Source organism: Accipiter gentilis, chromosome 8 (genome assembly GCF_929443795.1).
Source record: "Accipiter gentilis chromosome 8, bAccGen1.1, whole genome shotgun sequence".
In the NCBI taxonomy this organism is placed as follows: Eukaryota; Metazoa; Chordata; class Aves; order Accipitriformes; family Accipitridae; genus Astur; species Astur gentilis.
In genome coordinates, this window is record NC_064887.1 from 30,630,043 (window position 1) to 30,645,900 (window position 15,858).

A 15,858-nucleotide genomic window follows, 5' to 3' on the forward strand; every position below is an offset into this window, starting at 1 on the left:
TGACTCTCCTCACAGGAGCTTCCCAGCGATGGAGAAGTTGAGAAGCCGGTGTCCTCGGGCGCTGATGTGGGGAGAGGCTCACTGTGCTCCTGGTCCCTGGCAACTCCGGCCAGGGGACAAGCTGCTGGCTCTGCATCTGAGTCTTCTGACAGGGCAGGAGACACAGGCTCTGAGTAGCCATCTGCCTCTCCTGCGGCATCTCTGGCCATGCTACCGGGCGAGCTGGGCGCCTTCTGGGGGCCTGCATCAGAGTCTTCTGACAGGGCAGGAGACACAGGCTCTGAGTAGCCATCTGCCTCTTCTGCGGCATCTCTGGCCATGCTACCGGGCGAGCCGGGCGCCTTCTGGGGGCCTGCATCAGAGTCTTCTGACAGGGCAGGAGACACAGGCTCTGAGTAGCCATCTGCCTCTCCTGCGGCATCTCTGGCCATGCTACCGGGCGAGCTGGGCGCCTTCTGGGGGCCTGCATCAGAGTCTTCTGACAGGGCAGGAGACACACACTCCAGGAAGCCATCTTCCTCTCCTGTGGCGTCTCCGGCCATGCTGCCGGGCCAGCTGGGCCCCTGCTGGGGGCCTGCACCTGACTCCTGGCTGAGTCTTGGCAGAAGTGGGATGCCACAGATGGTGCGGAAGAAGATGTCTTCCTCCAGGTAGGAGAGAACCTCTCCTAACAGGTCTTCATACATTTCAGAATCACTGTCTTCCTCCACCTCCTCCAGATCCTCTATCTTGATTTGCATGACCGCACAGCGCTTCGGAGCATCCTCAGGCCCTGTGCGCAGCGGCTTGCCATGTGGAAGTTGCAGGGGTGGCAGACGGCCCTGCCTTGCCATCGACCATTCCCAGAGCCCTTCGGTGCACCTCTGCAGGGCAACTGGTTCACAGGCCTTGCCAGCAGCCCTGCTGCCCCATTGTGCAGGGGGATCAGGCCCTGTCTGAGCTGCCGGGGCCTTGCAACCCCACGCGGCCTGCACCTGGGTTGTTCTTGCCGCTGACTCCAGACCAGCGGTGTGTGCAAGGTGCCCCCGTGCTGCCAGCTGCTGGCCGGGTTCCCGGCTTGCAGCTATGGCGTGACTCGGGACCCCTGACACAAATGCCTGGACTGAGGACTCCAGAGCAACGTCATGGGCTGTGGGGCTGTGTGGGGCAGCCCCCCACCTCTCAGCCCTCACTGGCATGCTCCGCTCATCAAGGATCCTGCTCCAAGCAGGTGGCACAAGCTCTCGGTGGCTGCCGGCCGCGAGGCCCACGGCATGTGCTCTGCTTGTCAGAGAAGACCTGGGGGCTCCTCCTGTCAGAGCAGGCAGCTTGGTGACATTTGCAGAGCCTGCTGCTGTTGGAGCTGCAAGTGCATGCCAGGGTGCAGCTGCCTGCGTCGCTTCAAGCCTTGGGAGAGACGACGGGTCTGACATGGGCGCTCTTTCTCTCCCTGTGACCCTGCTGCAGGGCAGTGCCTGCCCGCCCTCCAGCCTGTCCGTCTGCAAGAGAGGATGTGGAGGAAGGCCGTGTGACTGTAGTCCTTTTCCCCTGCATCCCAGCAGGAAACCCCCTGCACCCAGGCCGTCCTGCCAGCTACGAGGGCAGTGCTGAGCCCTGTGGGTGGCTGCCGCCCTGCTCCCAGAGCCAGCTTAGGAGAGGGCTGGACCCCACGTGGCCCTCACCAGCTCCAGGGAGCACCCCTGACATACCTGGGCAGCCTGCCAGGCACAGCATGGTGCCCCTCAGCTTGCTGGGGGGCCGGTCCCACCTGTCCCCTCCGGTACCTCCCGCCTTCCCAGGGTCGGAAAGGTGTTCGGCCAAGTATCCCTCGAGGCTCCCTACCTGTGTGCAGAGGCTCCGAGTGCTCTGTGAGCTCGCTGGGCTGGGGAGCTGTGGCAGCCTGTCCCCATGGAGGGACGAGACCGTGGTCCAGCTGGCAGCCGGTGGCGGCTGCCTCTGGCGCACCTGTGGGGTGAAGGACGAGGCGTGGGATGGAGGTGGCTGCGCTGGCACAAAGGCCCCCGCAGTGCTGCCAAGCCCGGCCCTGGCATCGAGGCAGCTCCTGGCCACGACAGCCAGGCTGAGCTCAGTTCCGAGCTGCTCTCTGCCTCTGGGGCATCGCTGCGGGGCCGCGCGGGCCTCGGCCATCCCAGCGCCGGCTCTGCCCCAGAGAAACCCCCGGAGCCGGGCATGGCCGGCCACCTTCCCCCCCAGCCCTCCCCCACCCCCCCACTGCCAGGCTCTCCCTCCCGCCAGCCCCAGCCCTCACCTGGCGGCGCTTGTGCAGGCGTGGCAGCCCCTCATGGGGCTGGGAGCGGGCATTCGCCTCCTGCTTCTTGGGCATCTTCGGGGCCCTCTGCCGGACACCTGCCACGGGCACCCAGGGGAGACACTGGCTCCTGATGGGGCCGCTCTCCTGGGAGTGGGCACCCTAGGGCTCTGGCCCTATAAGAGGCCCCACGGCCGCTGTGTGGACCCTGTGTCACAATGGCCTCTGGGCAAGATGCCGCCCCTGGTCACAAAGGCCTGGCGGTCACCACGGAGATGGCCCGCCCGTTTGCTGGCAGCCCCCTGGGGACAGGGACTCACAGGCCCACAGACTTGCTGACAGGCGGAGCTGGGGCTGTGCTGGGGCCGCTGCAGAGCCGGCTGGCACCGGCTGGCACCGGCTGGCACTGGCTGTGGCAGGTACACCTGCCCAACAGGAAGTGAAACTTCTCCAGGCAGGGAGGAGAGGAAAAAACAACCAAACCCTAGAGGCCGCAGGGTGAAAGCCGAACTGACCGGTCCGACACACGCCAGGTACACGGAAGTGTGGACCTTTTGGCCAATGGGGATGAACAGGACCACAGATCAGATTCGACGAGGCTATAAACGGGGCCCCGCCGGAGGATGTTTTGAGTCAGTCCTCCTCGGAGCAGCGGGTCTGCAGTGGGGGACTCTCCCTTTGGGTCGGGACGCCGCCCTAGGTAACTCCTCAAGGTTGAGAGCCCTCATCTTTTAGGTGGGTGATATGCGCATTTTGAGTCATCATTTCTAAACCTTAAGAATTCTTAAGTCGGCTGTGTAGTACCAATTGCCCTTACATCGTCGAGCCTCTGGTTCACTAATGCTACTGGAGTTTTAACTAACTTTTTCTACTGAAGGATAAATCTGATTTTTAACACCTGTTGGATTCGATTGCGTGAGCCTCTGTAACGCCGGCACGGGGCAGCCCCCGGTCTCCTCGCACAGAGGCCACCCCTGCAGCCCCCCACTGCCAGCACCTCACCACATACACCCCGTCCCAGTGGCCCCCCCAGGCTACAGTCCTCTGTTCATTTAGCAACTCCCAGTGTCACCACGAGGGCCTTTATTCCCAGAAGGCCACTAGTGAGACTGAACGTACACACATGGGCAAGGCGGAGCCCTCCAGCAGCTGGGCTCAGGCTCTCAGCCTGCCCAGTAGCTGGCCCCCAGGTCCCAGTCTCCCCAGTTGCTGGCCCCTGCGTGTAGGAGCCCCCGAGGCCGCAGGCCCTGTCCTGCTGCTGGTACAGACCGTCCCACACCCCCCTGAGCCGGACGGGACTCCCCTGGTCCCATAGCCGACCCACCGTGCTCTCACCACTAGAGACACCCAGGGCCTCGCACAGCCAGGGCTGGCCGGCAGACACCCGCTCACCCCCTTGCTCCCAGGCCACGTCACCTGCTCAGCGGCCCGTGCGGCTTGATCTTCACTGGTGCTCACACTCTCTCTCTCTGGCACACCCGCACTCGCTTCAGTCGCTGCCCCAGGGACACAGGAGCCCTCCGCCCCGTGCTCTGACCCCAGCTGCTGCGCTCACAGCCCCCCCGCACACGCACGTGCACACAGGACAGACAGCCCTCCCCCAGGACAGAGCCAGGAAGGAATTTCGTAGGGAGACGGGGCAGACTGCGCTGACCAGGCGCAGGGCATGGCCAGGCAAGCACACTGACCGGCCAACTGTCGACACGCGACTGGCCCTAATTTTTATCCCCTTGCCCCTCTGGTTTTCCCTACTCCTGTTCCTCCCCAAACCACCCACACCTCTCTCTTGTCCCGCCTTTGGTTCCTCCCCTAAACATCCCCAAAGAAGTCCTGTGCCACCCGCAACCGCTTTTCCCGTGCAGCCCAGAATGTGTCCCACTGTTTGGCAGCAACTGCCTCAGTCTGAGAGATGGTCCGGAGAGCTGCTCCCCGTGGCTCACGGTGGTGGGTGTGTCGCCTGGACGCTGGGGCTGAAGGCTCTGCCGGGACAGCCCTGGCAGGAGCCCGAACAAGGTGCTTGTGCCCTCCTTATGTATTAAAAGGCTGCAGTAAGGTCTCCCTGGAGCCTTGTCTTCGCCAGGCTGTACAACCGCAACTCTCTCAGGCGTTCTCCATAGGAGAGCAGTTCCAGCCCTCTGAGCATCTTTGTGGCCCTTCGCTGGACCGGCTGGGACAGGTCCTTGTCTTTCTTGTACTGGGGACCCCAGAGCTGGATGCAGTACTCCAGGCGGGGTCTCACCAGAACAGAGTGGAGGGGGAGAATCACCTCCCTCAACCTGCTGGCCACGCTTCTTTTGTTGCGGCCCAGGACACGATTGCCTTTCTGGGTTGCGAGTGCGCATTGCCAGCTCACGTCCCATTTGCCACCCACCAGTACCCCCACGCCCTTCTCCGCAGGGCTGCTCTCAATCCCTTCATCCCCCAGCCCATATTGACATAGGGGATTGGCCCTGCCCGGGTGCGGGACCTTGCACTCAGCCAGCTGAACCTCGTGAGGTTCGCACGGGCCCATCCAGCGTGCGCGGGCAGCACGGGCAGTCCCACAGACGGCACCGTAGGGAGGGCATTCCTCTGTGCCGCCGGGTCCAGGAGAGACTGCGCCCAGGCACAGTGTCCAGGCTTGGGGTGGCCAGGTCCAGGCTGACATGGGCCACCTAGAGCGTGTTAAAATGGGTTCTTTGCCAACCGAGGAGAGAGACAAGGATACTCAACACAGAATTGGACGTGGCACAGAGGAAAAAGCTTCCCAAGCTTTTATGTAGAGCAGAAGGCGGCCACAGACAGGCTGAGGCCGGCAGCAGGACGTCCCTGGGGCAGCTGACTGCCTTAGGCACCCTCCATCCATCGCGTGCCTCCCCGCGCCGTGCCCTCTGGGAACTGTGCATCCTCAGGGCCAGCAGCCATCTCTGGGGACCCGCTTGGTTCTGGCAGCTGGGCCCTGCTGCTCTCCCTGTCCCGTGAGGCAGCTCCAGGAGAAAGCCCAGCGCAGAGCCCGCCGGGCCGTCCTGATGACGGAGTGCCATCGCCGGCGAGGCGGGGGGTGCGGGAGGGCACAGGTGGCCGTGGGGGAAGGACAGTTGTAGGCGACGGGCTGGGCAGGCACCGGGCAAGCCCCTGCCAGCCCCCAAGCCACTGAGGGCTTTTGCTGGGGAGTGGTGGCCTGGGCATGGCTAGCCTCCGCGCATGCTGCGTCGGCCTCCTCCATGGGGTCTGCAGGCAAGGCAGAAGCCGACAGCTTTGCATCTTCTGGCACTGCTGCAGGGATAGGTGCTCTGTGCCCCTCGTCCCAGGAATCTCCGGCCAGGCCAGAAGCTGCTGGCTCTGCCTCTTCATCTTTTAATGGGGCAACAGATGCAATCCACGGGTCGCTGTCTCCTTCTCCTGCAGCCTCTCTCTCAGAGACCTCTTCCTCTTCCGACTCTTGCCACAGGTCCTCCAGAAGAGCATACAAGGCCATGAGGCCATCAGAGGCAGACCCTTGGCCTTCAGCCCTTGCTGCAAAGTCCTGGTCATTCAGGATGCCCCGAGCAGTGCCAGCGGTTTCGGCACCATCATCTGCCACATGGGGCACGGCCACAGGCGTGGGAGGAGCCAATGACTCTGCATCTTCGGGTGCTGATGCAGGGAGACTCGCACGTTGACTCTCCTCACAGGAGCTTCCCAGCGATGGAGAAGTTGAGAAGCCGGTGTCCTCGGGCGCTGATGTGGGGAGAGGCTCACTGTGCTCCTGGTCCCTGGCAACTCCGGCCAGGGGACAAGCTGCTGGCTCTGCATCTGAGTCTTCTGACAGGGCAGGAGACACAGGCTCTGAGTAGCCATCTGCCTCTCCTGCGGCATCTCTGGCCATGCTACCGGGCGAGCTGGGCGCCTTCTGGGGGCCTGCATCAGAGTCTTCTGACAGGGCAGGAGACACAGGCTCTGAGTAGCCATCTGCCTCTTCTGCGGCATCTCTGGCCATGCTACCGGGCGAGCCGGGCGCCTTCTGGGGGCCTGCATCAGAGTCTTCTGACAGGGCAGGAGACACACACTCCAGGAAGCCATCTTCCTCTCCTGTGGCGTCTCCGGCCATGCTGCCGGGCCAGCTGGGCCCCTGCTGGGGGCCTGCACCTGACTCCTGGCTGAGTCTTGGCAGAAGTGGGATGCCACAGATGGTGCGGAAGAAGATGTCTTCCTCCAGGTAGGAGAGAACCTCTCCTAACAGGTCTTCATACATTTCAGAATCACTGTCTTCCTCCACCTCCTCCAGATCCTCTATCTTGATTTGCATGACCGCACAGCGCTTCGGAGCATCCTCAGGCCCTGTGCGCAGCGGCTTGCCATGTGGAAGTTGCAGGGGTGGCAGACGGCCCTGCCTTGCCATCGACCATTCCCAGAGCCCTTCGGTGCACCTCTGCAGGGCAACTGGTTCACAGGCCTTGCCAGCAGCCCTGCTGCCCCATTGTGCAGGGGGATCAGGCCCTGTCTGAGCTGCCGGGGCCTTGCAACCCCACGCGGCCTGCACCTGGGTTGTTCTTGCCGCTGACTCCAGACCAGCGGTGTGTGCAAGGTGCCCCCGTGCTGCCAGCTGCTGGCCGGGTTCCCGGCTTGCAGCTATGGCGTGACTCGGGACCCCTGACACAAATGCCTGGACTGAGGACTCCAGAGCAACGTCATGGGCTGTGGGGCTGTGTGGGGCAGCCCCCCACCTCTCAGCCCTCACTGGCATGCTCCGCTCATCAAGGATCCTGCTCCAAGCAGGTGGCACAAGCTCTCGGTGGCTGCCGGCCGCGAGGCCCACGGCATGTGCTCTGCTTGTCAGAGAAGACCTGGGGGCTCCTCCTGTCAGAGCAGGCAGCTTGGTGACATTTGCAGAGCCTGCTGCTGTTGGAGCTGCAAGTGCATGCCAGGGTGCAGCTGCCTGCGTCGCTTCAAGCCTTGGGAGAGACGACGGGTCTGACATGGGCGCTCTTTCTCTCCCTGTGACCCTGCTGCAGGGCAGTGCCTGCCCGCCCTCCAGCCTGTCCGTCTGCAAGAGAGGATGTGGAGGAAGGCCGTGTGACTGTAGTCCTTTTCCCCTGCATCCCAGCAGGAAACCCCCTGCACCCAGGCCGTCCTGCCAGCTACGAGGGCAGTGCTGAGCCCTGTGGGTGGCTGCCGCCCTGCTCCCAGAGCCAGCTTAGGAGAGGGCTGGACCCCACGTGGCCCTCACCAGCTCCAGGGAGCACCCCTGACATACCTGGGCAGCCTGCCAGGCACAGCATGGTGCCCCTCAGCTTGCTGGGGGGCCGGTCCCACCTGTCCCCTCCGGTACCTCCCGCCTTCCCAGGGTCGGAAAGGTGTTCGGCCAAGTATCCCTCGAGGCTCCCTACCTGTGTGCAGAGGCTCCGAGTGCTCTGTGAGCTCGCTGGGCTGGGGAGCTGTGGCAGCCTGTCCCCATGGAGGGACGAGACCGTGGTCCAGCTGGCAGCCGGTGGCGGCTGCCTCTGGCGCACCTGTGGGGTGAAGGACGAGGCGTGGGATGGAGGTGGCTGCGCTGGCACAAAGGCCCCCGCAGTGCTGCCAAGCCCGGCCCTGGCATCGAGGCAGCTCCTGGCCACGACAGCCAGGCTGAGCTCAGTTCCGAGCTGCTCTCTGCCTCTGGGGCATCGCTGCGGGGCCGCGCGGGCCTCGGCCATCCCAGCGCCGGCTCTGCCCCAGAGAAACCCCCGGAGCCGGGCATGGCCGGCCACCTTCCCCCCCAGCCCTCCCCCACCCCCCCACTGCCAGGCTCTCCCTCCCGCCAGCCCCAGCCCTCACCTGGCGGCGCTTGTGCAGGCGTGGCAGCCCCTCATGGGGCTGGGAGCGGGCATTCGCCTCCTGCTTCTTGGGCATCTTCGGGGCCCTCTGCCGGACACCTGCCACGGGCACCCAGGGGAGACACTGGCTCCTGATGGGGCCGCTCTCCTGGGAGTGGGCACCCTAGGGCTCTGGCCCTATAAGAGGCCCCACGGCCGCTGTGTGGACCCTGTGTCACAATGGCCTCTGGGCAAGATGCCGCCCCTGGTCACAAAGGCCTGGCGGTCACCACGGAGATGGCCCGCCCGTTTGCTGGCAGCCCCCTGGGGACAGGGACTCACAGGCCCACAGACTTGCTGACAGGCGGAGCTGGGGCTGTGCTGGGGCCGCTGCAGAGCCGGCTGGCACCGGCTGGCACCGGCTGGCACTGGCTGTGGCAGGTACACCTGCCCAACAGGAAGTGAAACTTCTCCAGGCAGGGAGGAGAGGAAAAAACAACCAAACCCTAGAGGCCGCAGGGTGAAAGCCGAACTGACCGGTCCGACACACGCCAGGTACACGGAAGTGTGGACCTTTTGGCCAATGGGGATGAACAGGACCACAGATCAGATTCGACGAGGCTATAAACGGGGCCCCGCCGGAGGATGTTTTGAGTCAGTCCTCCTCGGAGCAGCGGGTCTGCAGTGGGGGACTCTCCCTTTGGGTCGGGACGCCGCCCTAGGTAACTCCTCAAGGTTGAGAGCCCTCATCTTTTAGGTGGGTGATATGCGCATTTTGAGTCATCATTTCTAAACCTTAAGAATTCTTAAGTCAGCTGTGTAGTACCAATTGCCCTTACATCGTCGAGCCTCTGGTTCACTAATGCTACTGGAGTTTTAACTAACTTTTTCTACTGAAGGATAAATCTGATTTTTAACACCTGTTGGATTCGATTGCGTGAGCCTCTGTAACGCCGGCACGGGGCAGCCCCCGGTCTCCTCGCACAGAGGCCACCCCTGCAGCCCCCCACTGCCAGCACCTCACCACATACACCCCGTCCCAGTGGCCCCCCCAGGCTACAGTCCTCTGTTCATTTAGCAACTCCCAGTGTCACCACGAGGGCCTTTATTCCCAGAAGGCCACTAGTGAGACTGAACGTACACACATGGGCAAGGCGGAGCCCTCCAGCAGCTGGGCTCAGGCTCTCAGCCTGCCCAGTAGCTGGCCCCCAGGTCCCAGTCTCCCCAGTTGCTGGCCCCTGCGTGTAGGAGCCCCCGAGGCCGCAGGCCCTGTCCTGCTGCTGGTACAGACCGTCCCACACCCCCCTGAGCCGGACGGGACTCCCCTGGTCCCATAGCCGACCCACCGTGCTCTCACCACTAGAGACACCCAGGGCCTCGCACAGCCAGGGCTGGCCGGCAGACACCCGCTCACCCCCTTGCTCCCAGGCCACGTCACCTGCTCAGCGGCCCGTGCGGCTTGATCTTCACTGGTGCTCACACTCTCTCTCTCTGGCACACCCGCACTCGCTTCAGTCGCTGCCCCAGGGACACAGGAGCCCTCCGCCCCGTGCTCTGACCCCAGCTGCTGCGCTCACAGCCCCCCCGCACACGCACGTGCACACAGGACAGACAGCCCTCCCCCAGGACAGAGCCAGGAAGGAATTTCGTAGGGAGACGGGGCAGACTGCGCTGACCAGGCGCAGGGCATGGCCAGGCAAGCACACTGACCGGCCAACTGTCGACACGCGACTGGCCCTAATTTTTATCCCCTTGCCCCTCTGGTTTTCCCTACTCCTGTTCCTCCCCAAACCACCCACACCTCTCTCTTGTCCCGCCTTTGGTTCCTCCCCTAAACATCCCCAAAGAAGTCCTGTGCCACCCGCAACCGCTTTTCCCGTGCAGCCCAGAATGTGTCCCACTGTTTGGCAGCAACTGCCTCAGTCTGAGAGATGGTCCGGAGAGCTGCTCCCCGTGGCTCACGGTGGTGGGTGTGTCGCCTGGACGCTGGGGCTGAAGGCTCTGCCGGGACAGCCCTGGCAGGAGCCCGAACAAGGTGCTTGTGCCCTCCTTATGTATTAAAAGGCTGCAGTAAGGTCTCCCTGGAGCCTTGTCTTCGCCAGGCTGTACAACCGCAACTCTCTCAGGCGTTCTCCATAGGAGAGCAGTTCCAGCCCTCTGAGCATCTTTGTGGCCCTTCGCTGGACCGGCTGGGACAGGTCCTTGTCTTTCTTGTACTGGGGACCCCAGAGCTGGATGCAGTACTCCAGGCGGGGTCTCACCAGAACAGAGTGGAGGGGGAGAATCACCTCCCTCAACCTGCTGGCCACGCTTCTTTTGTTGCGGCCCAGGACACGATTGCCTTTCTGGGTTGCGAGTGCGCATTGCCAGCTCACGTCCCATTTGCCACCCACCAGTACCCCCACGCCCTTCTCCGCAGGGCTGCTCTCAATCCCTTCATCCCCCAGCCCATATTGACATAGGGGATTGGCCCTGCCCGGGTGCGGGACCTTGCACTCAGCCAGCTGAACCTCGTGAGGTTCGCACGGGCCCATCCAGCGTGCGCGGGCAGCACGGGCAGTCCCACAGACGGCACCGTAGGGAGGGCATTCCTCTGTGCCGCCGGGTCCAGGAGAGACTGCGCCCAGGCACAGTGTCCAGGCTTGGGGTGGCCAGGTCCAGGCTGACATGGGCCACCTAGAGCGTGTTAAAATGGGTTCTTTGCCAACCGAGGAGAGAGACAAGGATACTCAACACAGAATTGGACGTGGCACAGAGGAAAAAGCTTCCCAAGCTTTTATGTAGAGCAGAAGGCGGCCACAGACAGGCTGAGGCTGGCAGCAGGACGTCCCTGGGGCAGCTGACTGCCTTAGGCACCCTCCATCCATCGCGTGCCTCCCCGCGCCGTGCCCTCTGGGAACTGTGCATCCTCAGGGCCAGCAGCCATCTCTGGGGACCCGCTTGGTTCTGGCAGCTGGGCCCTGCTGCTCTCCCTGTCCCGTGAGGCAGCTCCAGGAGAAAGCCCAGCGCAGAGCCCGCCGGGCCGTCCTGATGACGGAGTGCCATCGCCGGCGAGGCGGGGGGTGCGGGAGGGCACAGGTGGCCGTGGGGGAAGGACAGTTGTAGGCGACGGGCTGGGCAGGCACCGGGCAAGCCCCTGCCAGCCCCCAAGCCACTGAGGGCTTTTGCTGGGGAGTGGTGGCCTGGGCATGGCTAGCCTCCGCGCATGCTGCGTCGGCCTCCTCCATGGGGTCTGCAGGCAAGGCAGAAGCCGACAGCTTTGCATCTTCTGGCACTGCTGCAGGGATAGGTGCTCTGTGCCCCTCGTCCCAGGAATCTCCGGCCAGGCCAGAAGCTGCTGGCTCTGCCTCTTCATCTTTTAATGGGGCAACAGATGCAATCCACGGGTCGCTGTCTCCTTCTCCTGCAGCCTCTCTCTCAGAGACCTCTTCCTCTTCCGACTCTTGCCACAGGTCCTCCAGAAGAGCATACAAGGCCATGAGGCCATCAGAGGCAGACCCTTGGCCTTCAGCCCTTGCTGCAAAGTCCTGGTCATTCAGGATGCCCCGAGCAGTGCCAGCGGTTTCGGCACCATCATCTGCCACATGGGGCACGGCCACAGGCGTGGGAGGAGCCAATGACTCTGCATCTTCGGGTGCTGATGCAGGGAGACTCGCACGTTGACTCTCCTCACAGGAGCTTCCCAGCGATGGAGAAGTTGAGAAGCCGGTGTCCTCGGGCGCTGATGTGGGGAGAGGCTCACTGTGCTCCTGGTCCCTAGCAACTCCGGCCAGGGGACAAGCTGCTGGCTCTGCATCTGAGTCTTCTGACAGGGCAGGAGACACAGGCTCTGAGTAGCCATCTGCCTCTCCTGCGGCATCTCTGGCCATGCTACCGGGCGAGGGGGGCGCCTTCTGGGGGCCTGCATCAGAGTCTTCTGACAGGGCAGGAGACACAGGCTCTGAGTAGCCATCTGCCTCTCCTGCGGCATCTCTGGCCATGCTACCGGGCGAGCTGGGCGCCTTCTGGGGGCCTGCATCAGAGTCTTCTGACAGGGCAGGAGACACACACTCCAGGAAGCCATCTTCCTCTCCTGTGGCGTCTCCGGCCATGCTGCCGGGCCAGCTGGGCCCCTGCTGGGGGCCTGCACCTGACTCCTGGCTGAGTCTTGGCAGAAGTGGGATGCCACAGATGGTGCGGAAGAAGATGTCTTCCTCCAGGTAGGAGAGAACCTCTCCTAACAGGTCTTCATACATTTCAGAATCACTGTCTTCCTCCACCTCCTCCAGATCCTCTATCTTGATTTGCATGACCGCACAGCGCTTCGGAGCATCCTCAGGCCCTGTGCGCAGCGGCTTGCCATGTGGAAGTTGCAGGGGTGGCAGACGGCCCTGCCTTGCCATCGACCATTCCCAGAGCCCTTCGGTGCACCTCTGCAGGGCAACTGGTTCACAGGCCTTGCCAGCAGCCCTGCTGCCCCATTGTGCAGGGGGATCAGGCCCTGTCTGAGCTGCCGGGGCCTTGCAACCCCACGCGGCCTGCACCTGGGTTGTTCTTGCCGCTGACTCCAGACCAGCGGTGTGTGCAAGGTGCCCCCGTGCTGCCAGCTGCTGGCCGGGTTCCCGGCTTGCAGCTATGGCGTGACTCGGGACCCCTGACACAAATGCCTGGACTGAGGACTCCAGAGCAACGTCATGGGCTGTGGGGCTGTGTGGGGCAGCCCCCCACCTCTCAGCCCTCACTGGCATGCTCCGCTCATCAAGGATCCTGCTCCAAGCAGGTGGCACAAGCTCTCGGTGGCTGCCGGCCGCGAGGCCCACGGCATGTGCTCTGCTTGTCAGAGAAGACCTGGGGGCTCCTCCTGTCAGAGCAGGCAGCTTGGTGACATTTGCAGAGCCTGCTGCTGTTGGAGCTGCAAGTGCATGCCAGGGTGCAGCTGCCTGCGTCGCTTCAAGCCTTGGGAGAGACGACGGGTCTGACATGGGCGCTCTTTCTCGCCCTGTGACCCTGCTGCAGGGCAGTGCCTGCCCGCCCTCCAGCCTGTCCATCTGCAAGAGAGGATGTGGAGGAAGGCCGTGTGACTGTAGTCCTTTTCCCCTGCATCCCAGCAGGAAACCCCCTGCACCCAGGCCGTCCTGCCAGCTACGAGGGCAGTGCTGAGCCCTGTGGGTGGCTGCCGCCCTGCTCCCAGAGCCAGCTTAGGAGAGGGCTGGACCCCACGTGGCCCTCACCAGCTCCAGGGAGCACCCCTGACATACCTGGGCAGCCTGCCAGGCACAGCATGGTGCCCCTCAGCTTGCTGGGGGGCCGGTCCCACCTGTCCCCTCCGGTACCTCCCGCCTTCCCAGGGTCGGAAAGGTGTTCGGCCAAGTATCCCTCGAGGCTCCCTACCTGTGTGCAGAGGCTCCGAGTGCTCTGTGAGCTCGCTGGGCTGGGGAGCTGTGGCAGCCTGTCCCCATGGAGGGACGAGACCGTGGTCCAGCTGGCAGCCGGTGGCGGCTGCCTCTGGCGCACCTGTGGGGTGAAGGACGAGGCGTGGGATGGAGGTGGCTGCGCTGGCACAAAGGCCCCCGCAGTGCTGCCAAGCCCGGCCCTGGCATCGAGGCAGCTCCTGGCCACGACAGCCAGGCTGAGCTCAGTTCCGAGCTGCTCTCTGCCTCTGGGGCATCGCTGCGGGGCCGCGCGGGCCTCGGCCATCCCAGCGCCGGCTCTGCCCCAGAGAAACCCCCGGAGCCGGGCATGGCCGGCCACCTTCCCCCCCAGCCCTCCCCCACCCCCCCACTGCCAGGCTCTCCCTCCCGCCAGCCCCAGCCCTCACCTGGCGGCGCTTGTGCAGGCGTGGCAGCCCCTCATGGGGCTGGGAGCGGGCATTCGCCTCCTGCTTCTTGGGCATCTTCGGGGCCCTCTGCCGGACACCTGCCACGGGCACCCAGGGGAGACACTGGCTCCTGATGGGGCCGCTCTCCTGGGAGTGGGCACCCTAGGGCTCTGGCCCTATAAGAGGCCCCACGGCCGCTGTGTGGACCCTGTGTCACAATGGCCTCTGGGCAAGATGCCGCCCCTGGTCACAAAGGCCTGGCGGTCACCACGGAGATGGCCCGCCCGTTTGCTGGCAGCCCCCTGGGGACAGGGACTCATCCAGCGTGCGCGGGCAGCATGGGCAGTCCCACAGACAGCTGTCTGGATTCCCCTGGTCCCATAGCCGACCCACTGTGCTCTCACCACTAGAGACACCCAGGGCCTCGCACAGCCAGGGCTGGACGGCAGACACCCGCTCACCTCCTTGCTCACTGGCCACATCACCTGCAGCTTGGTCCAAGAGCCATTCTGATTTTGAATTTATCTTCTCACTGGCTCAGGGAGTTGCAAAGTCCACATTGGAGGGATCATTCAGATTTGGCCATGTTACTGAGTGGATACAGATGAACACGGGATGGGGAGGAGGGTGCTTCACTGGGGACATGGTTCGGTTCTGAGGGTGGTAGTGCAGTTGCCTGGTGGCTCTTGGGAAGGTTTTGGCCAGGGCAGAGAAATGGGCCTCAACTGAACTCATGGAGTTCAGCAGAGGCAAGGCCCAAGGACCCCCATGGGCTGTCCATCACAATTGCATTTGGGCATAATGCTGCCCCTCATCACAAAGGCCTAGTGGTCACATGGGGACCTCTATACCCCATGTCCTGGCAGTGGCCAGGGGGACACAGATCTGCATGAAAAATGCCAAGTGTTATGTTCTGTTTACCTAATTGATTAACATGACTGTTAACATAATAGTGCCTTCCATAACTTTCTTGGGATTCTGGAGAAGTCCCAGTCGACTGGAAGCTGGCAAATGTCCCAGTTTTAAAGAAGAGTAAGAAGAAAGACCCTGCTAATTACAGACCTGTCAGTCTCACTTCAGTGGCTGGTAAAATTACAGAGAAGTTTATTCTGGGAGTTATTAAAAAACACTTGAGGACAATGTAGTTATGGGTCATAGTCAGCACTGTTTCACAAGGGGAAAGGCCTGCTTAATCAATGTAATTTCCTTTTATGACAAGGCCACCCATCTAAGTGACCAAGGGAAGCCAGTAGATGTGGGGGTTTTGGATTTTAGCAAAGGTTTTGATACTGTATGTCACAGTATCCTTCTGGATAAACTGTCCAGCACACATCTAGACAAGTCTGCAATTCGTCGGGTGAGCAACTGGCTGATGGGTTGGGCTTAAAGAGTTACAGGCTGCTGGGCAGTCACCAGTAGGGTTCCCCAGGGCTCAACTGTAGGGTCAGTGCTCTTTAATACTTTTATAAATGATCTGAACACAGGAATTGAATGTACATTACGTAAGTTTGCCAATGATACTAAACTAGGAGGAGCTGTGGATTCCCTCGAGTGTAGAGAGGCCTTACAGAGAGATCTGGATAGAATACAGAGCTGGGCAATCACCAACTGCATGAAATTTAAGAAGAGCAAGTGCCAGATTCTCCACCTGGGATGGGGTAATCCTGGTTATATGTACAAATTGCAGGATGAGAGGCTGGAGAGCAGCCCCATGGAAAGAGATCTGGGTGTTTGGGTTGATGGCAAGTTGAATAGGAGTCAGCAGTGTGCCCTGGCAGCCAAAAGGGCTAACCGTGTCCTGGGGTGCCTGAAGCACAGCACAGCTAGCCAGTCGAGGGAGGTGATTATCCCATTCTACACTGCACTGGCGTGGCCCCCACCTCGAATAATGTGTGCAGTTTTGGGCACCACAATGTAAGAAGGACATAAAAGTATTAGTGTGTCCAGAGGAGGGCAAGCAAGATGGTGAAAGGTCTTGAGGGCAACACTTATGAGGAGCAGCTGAGGTCACTTGGCTTGTTCAGCTTGGAGAAGAGAAGGCTGAGGGGTGACCTCATCAC

At 62.4% G+C, this 15,858-nt stretch overlaps 1 long non-coding RNA gene across 2 annotated transcripts in view; it reads right to left on the reverse strand.

Annotated features, from left to right (window-relative positions):
* The window catches only part of LOC126042069 (uncharacterized), a 92,658-nt gene extending 83,106 nt beyond the window's left edge, over positions 1–9,552 (reverse strand). The window contains exon 1 of one of the 2 annotated variants that reach the window (XR_007507058.1): positions 9,440–9,552. This is a non-coding gene — a long non-coding RNA (uncharacterized LOC126042069). Of the gene's footprint in view, positions 1–3,664; positions 3,758–9,439 lie in introns of those variants that run through there. The other variant, XR_007507057.1, reaches the window with a different exon arrangement.
* Between the last annotated feature and the right edge of the window lie 6,306 nt (positions 9,553–15,858).